The sequence below is a fragment of the Mustelus asterias genome, chromosome 11 (genome assembly GCF_964213995.1).
Source record: "Mustelus asterias chromosome 11, sMusAst1.hap1.1, whole genome shotgun sequence".
NCBI lineage: Eukaryota > Metazoa > Chordata > Chondrichthyes > Carcharhiniformes > Triakidae > Mustelus > Mustelus asterias.
Window position 1 is genome coordinate 92712162 of NC_135811.1, and position 6000 is coordinate 92718161.

Below are 6000 nucleotides of genomic sequence, written 5' to 3' on the forward strand. Positions count from 1 at the left end.
CGCAGCTCCCACGACAATTCCCGGGCCAGCTCTGAACCCCCCTTCCCCGGAGCACCCCGATGTCCAGCCCCCCGGCACCAGCAGTGGCGATCCCCCCACCCCCTCACCCTGGCAGACCCCCCCCCCGCCGCAGCGACCACCACCCCCCCACCCCCACCCGGGGTCAGACACCCCGCTGGGAGGCAGACCCTCCCTCCCCCGGCAGACCACCCCTCCCTCCCCTGCCCACCCCTATTGCTGCCCTCACTCCATCCCAGACTGGTCCCAATGCAGAGTGGCAGCGGGACCCCCCACCCCCACCGATCACCCCTAGGCCTTGCCCACAATAGGCCCCGTCTCCTTGGCACTGCTCGATGCCCGGTGGGCAGTGTCAAGGTGCCCCCTGAGCATTGGCACTTTGCCACTTGGGCAGTGCCAGGAGGCACAGGCTGGCACTGCCAGGCTGCCCGACCCCCTGGGAGGCCCCGATTGCCCCCCGCTTCATTCCAGCGGAGTCTCCCGCTAGTTCCCTGAACATGGGGAGCTACTCTAAACCCCACCAGAATGAAGTACGCCTGGTGAATTGGGAGATTCAATCGGGACTGGCAAATACCCGATAATGAAATGCTAAATATATTTAAACTACATTAAAAAAAGACTCAAATGACTTACCTCTCCTCCCGCCGGTTTCCAGCATGGTCTGGACTCCGACTGTTCTCCGGCTCTGGAAGATGCGCATGCGTTCCTGGCGCATGAGCAAATCTCGGAAAAAGGTGATGATGTGCATCTCCAAGCCCGACCCGCCAGAAGAGTTGCAGGTCGCGATAGGAGAATCACCCCCATTCTTTCTGAATCTACCCAGCTGAATCCTGTCAGAATTTTATAAGTTTCTATGAGGTACCTCTCACTCTTCTAAACTTTAATGAATAAAATCCTAACCAACTTAGTTTCTCCTCATATGACAGACCTGCTATCCCAGGAATCAGCCTGGTAAACCTCTGCTGTACTCCCTCAGATATGACGGAGGTTCAACTCCATGGCGTGAATTTTTCAGATGGCGGGGAGATGAGTGTTGATTGGCAGCAGGCGGGACTCCTGCCCTCACTTGGAAGGAAGTCCAGCCTTGCAGAGCTGCCAGCCAATCAGATTGGTCAACAGGGCTCCAATCCATCCAGGCACAGCGCTGCAGTGGCCAGAAGCAGTACTGCAGCACTGTGCCTGGCGTTACATGTCACCTTCTCAATTAAGATGGAGGATTTTAAGATGGGCGGCACAGTAGCACAGTGGTTAGCACTGCTGCCTCACAGCTCCAGGTACCTGGGTTTGATTCCCGGCTTGGGTCACTGTCTGTGTGGAGTTTGCACATTCTCCTCGTGTCTGCGTGGGTTTCCTCCGGGTGCTCCGGTTTCCTCCCACAGTCCAAAGATGTGCGGGTTAGGTTGATTGGCCATGCTAAAATTGCCCCTTAGTGTCCTGAGATGTGTAGGTTAGAGGGATTAGCGGGTAAATATGGGGGTAGGGCCTGGGTGGGATTGTGGTCGGTGCAGACTCGGTGTGCCAAATGGCCTCTTTCTGCACTATAGGATTTCTATGATTTAAAAAAATTCTGTTTTGCACTCTGAGCTAACTGGTGCCTGCCAGCCTAAAAATTGAGGTTAGGTGGGAAACATTAGTGGACACTTAAGGGCCTTAACTGGGGCAAGGGTTGACTTCCAATCTAAAGCTCTGCCCACCCCCACTGTAAAATTGCATCTGGGTCTGGCCGGGAAGGATGGTGGAGGGAATCCTGTCAATAAACTTTCACACTACCTCCCAACTCCTCCATCCCAAAAGCCATCAGGGGTGGGGGGGGGAGTGTAAAGTTCAGGCTCATGTGACCATCATTGACCAAGGCTTGGAAATTATCAATGAGTCTACCTCGTTGTATATTACAACAGGCGGTGGGGGATGTGAGGAAACTGAAATCAAAGGTATAGACACAATCACACAAAACAAAGGTTGACTGTCCCCTCCAAGATGAGGCATATTGTGTAATAACAGAGCCATGGAATGTCAAATCCTACACAACATGATCATTACACATCTTGATCAACGCTGGCATTTAAATTCATGATACATAGTTTGAAGTTTTAAAGTTTATTCATTAGTGTCACAAGTAGGCTTACATTAACACTGCAAGAAGTTACTGTGAAAATCCCCTGTTCGCCACACTCCGGTGCCTGTTCGGGTACACTGAGGGAGAATTTAGCATGGCCAATGCACCTAACCACCATGTCTTTCGGACTGTGGGAGAAAACCAGAGCACCCGAGGGAAACTCACGCAGACACGGGGAGAACGTGCAGACTTCGCACACAGACATTGACCCAAGACAGGAATCAAAAACAGGTCCCTGGCGCTGTGCGGCAGCAATGCTAACCACTGTGCCACCATGCTACCTACATGTTACGTTTAAAAAGCAAATTGGTTCCAAGTATGACAATTGTACAGAGTTGGATATCTAATCTTTGTGGTTATTGTAATGTTAAATATGAAACACATAGAGATGGCAAAATAGTTATTGTTGCAAGAACATCTACAAACATCTACTCCCTCCACCACCAACGCTCAGTAGCAGCAGTGTGCACTATCTACCAGATGCACTGCAGCAATTCACTAAAGATCCTTAGACAGCACCTTCCAAACCCACGACCACTTCCATCTAGAAGGACAAGGGCAGCAGATAAATGGGAACACCACCACCAGCAAGTTCCCCTCCAAGCCACTCACCGTCCTGACTTGGAAATATATTGCCGTTCCTTCACAGTCGCTGGGTCAAAATCCTGGAATTCCCTCCCTAATGGCATTGTGGGTCAACCCACAGCACATGGACCACAGCGATTCAAGAAGGCAGCTCACCATCTCAAGGGAAACTAGGGATGGGCAATAAAAGCTGGCCAGCCAGTGTCGCCCATGTCCCTTGAATGAATAAAAAAAAAATTCCTTGCCATATTTTCATGTACTATCAAGTCCAAATGATATTCCTTCTGCAGTTGGTAATGACACAATAAATCCTCTTATATCCTTCATCTGTCCGACTCTCATTGACATAATGGGGTTTCCACGACAATGTATAATTTGCAGATTTATCAACAGCCTCTTCACTAGATATTTGAATTATTCATGCAATTAATATATTGCATAACAACTCTGTAAAACCTCAGGATCAGCGTTCAGCTTCATAACCATATACCACAATCCCGGCCTCACCCCGAATCTCTGTATTACACTGCAATGAATAATATTTACATCCCTGGACCCCATTACTGAAGACAAACAATCGTGAAGGAGCTGAGTGATTTTATTCCAGTACAAGTTATATATTTTCCCTCGAAAGGGCTCATGCTTTCCAGATTAAAATTCTTTTGTTGCTTACAAAAAAAATTAAAACGCAATTTAAATATATGTAAAACTTGCTTAGTCATCTTGACCAATCAGGAATTAAAGTTAAAGCTTATTTATTAGTGTCACATTAGCTTACATTAACACTGCAATGACGTTCCTGTGAAAATCCCCTAGTCGCCACACTCTGACGCCTGTTCGGGTACACTGAGGGAGAACTTAGCGTGGCCAATGCATCTAACCAGCACTCCTTTCGGGCTGTGGGAGGAAACCGGCGCATCCGGGGAAAACCCACGCAGACACAGGGAGAACATGCAGACACAGCACAAACAGTGACCCAAGCTGTGCGTCAAACCTGGGTCCCTGGCGCTGTGAGGCAGCAGTGCTCACCACTAACTATCTTCCACTTTCTGTGCCTTTTAGCTTTGACAAAGGGTCATAGAATCATAGAAACCCTACAGTACAGAAAGAGGCCATCTGGCCCATCGAGTCTGCACCGACCACAATCCCACCCAGGCCCTACCCCCATATCCCTACACATTTACCCGCTTAGCATGGCCAATCAACCTAACCCGCACATCTTTGGACTGTGGGAGGAAACCAGAGCACCCAGAGGAAACCCACGCAGACACGGGGAGAATGTGCAAACTCCACACAGACAGTGACCCAAGCCGGGAATCGAACCCAGGTCCCTGGAGCTATGAAGCAGTAGCGCTAACCACTGTGCTACCATGCCGCCCAACATCTGGACTAGAAACGTTAGCTCTTTTCTCTCCTTACCGATGCTGCCAGACCTGCTGAGATTTTCCAGCATTTTCTATTTTGGGTGCTAATCACTGTGTCATCAGGAATTAATTCCCAAATGCACCTGATCTCATTTCCCTCCAATCTTTCTGTGAGCTAGCTGGAGTGACAGATGGAACAATTAATTTATGCTACCAATCACTATCCCATGACCTCCCATGACTTGTCAGCTGGTTTGATTTGATTTGATTTATTATTGTTACATGTATTGGGATACAATGAAAAGTGTTGTTTCTTGCACTCTATACAGACAGAAACATACTGTTCATAGAGTACATAGGAGAGGGGAAAAGTGAGGTGCAGAATATGGTGTTGCAGTCATAGCTAGGGTGCGGAGAAAGTTTAGCATAATATATGGCAAGTCCATTCATAAGTCTGATGGCAGTGGCGAAGAAGCTGTTCTTGAGTCGGTTGGTATGTTTTCTCAGACTTTTGTATCTTTTTCCCGACTGAAAAAGGTGGAAGAGAGTATGCCTGGGTGCATGGGTGCATTGATTATGCTGGCTGCTTTTCTGAGGCAGCAGGAAGTATAGACAGAGTCAATGGGATGGGAGGTCGGTTTGCGTGATGGACTGGGCTACATTCACAACCCTTTGTAGTTTCTTGTGTTCTTGGTCAGAGCAGGAGTCATACCAAGCTGTGATACAACCAGAAAGGATGCTTTCTATGGTGCATCTGTAAAAATTGGTGAGAGTCGTCGCAGACATGCCGAATTTCCTTAGCTTCCTGAGAAAGTAGGGGCATTAGTAGGCTTTCTTAACTTTAGTGTCAGTGTGGAGGGATCAGGACAGGTTGTTGCTGATCTGGACACCTAGAAACTTGAAGCTTTTAACCATTTGCACTTCATGACTATTGATGTAGACAGAGGTATGTTCTCCACTATGTTTCCTGAAGTCGATGACTGTCTCCTTCCTTTTACTGACATTGAGGGAGAGATTATTGTCGTCCTTGTGTTTGTAACTATGGTCTGCTTGGCCACCCGAAAGGAAGGTGGTGACATTGGAAGGTAGCAGATGTGATATTTCAGTTAGAAATATTTTTTTTAACTGGTGGATCTGCCATGACATTACTCATGCTGCTATTATGAAAGTCTTAACAGCAGAAAATGCAGCTGGGAAATACATACATAAATGTTAATAATCTGTGCAAACTGCATGGGTTTGAACTGATTACTGAAAAGAAATGGGTTGCAGTTTTAATATCCAGTCATTAACAACGTTGATTCTTCATAAAGTATCATTGATTAATGAGATAAGGGAGTAATTTTCTGCCATTGTGTTCTGCCTCAGAGCATCCAATGCCAGGAGTGACATAGGAATATCTGGCCTGGTGGATAGTGCAGCTGTTTATGCAGCCTGTCCCACTTTGTGTCAATCGCCGCATTATAGGAAGGATGTGGAAGCATTGGAAAGGGTGCAGAGGAGATTTACCAGGATGTTGCCTGGTATGGTGGGAAGGTCTTATGAGGAAAGGCTGAGGGACTTGAGGCTGTTTTCGTTAGAGGGAAGAAGGTTAAGAGGTGACTTAATAGAGGCATACAAGATGATCAGAGGATTAGATAGGGTGGACAGTGAGAGCCTTTTTCCTCGGATGGTGATGGCTAGCATGAGGGGACATAACTTTAAATTGAGGGGTGATAGATATAGGACAGATGTCAGAGGTAGGTTCTTTACTCAGAGAGTAGTAAGGGCGTGGAATGCCCTGCCTACAACAGTAGTGGACTCGCCAACATTAAGGGCATTTAAATGGTCATTGGATAAACATATGGATGATATTGGAATAGTGTGGTTAGATGGGCTTGAGTTTGGTTTCACAGGTCGGCGCAACATTGAGGGCCG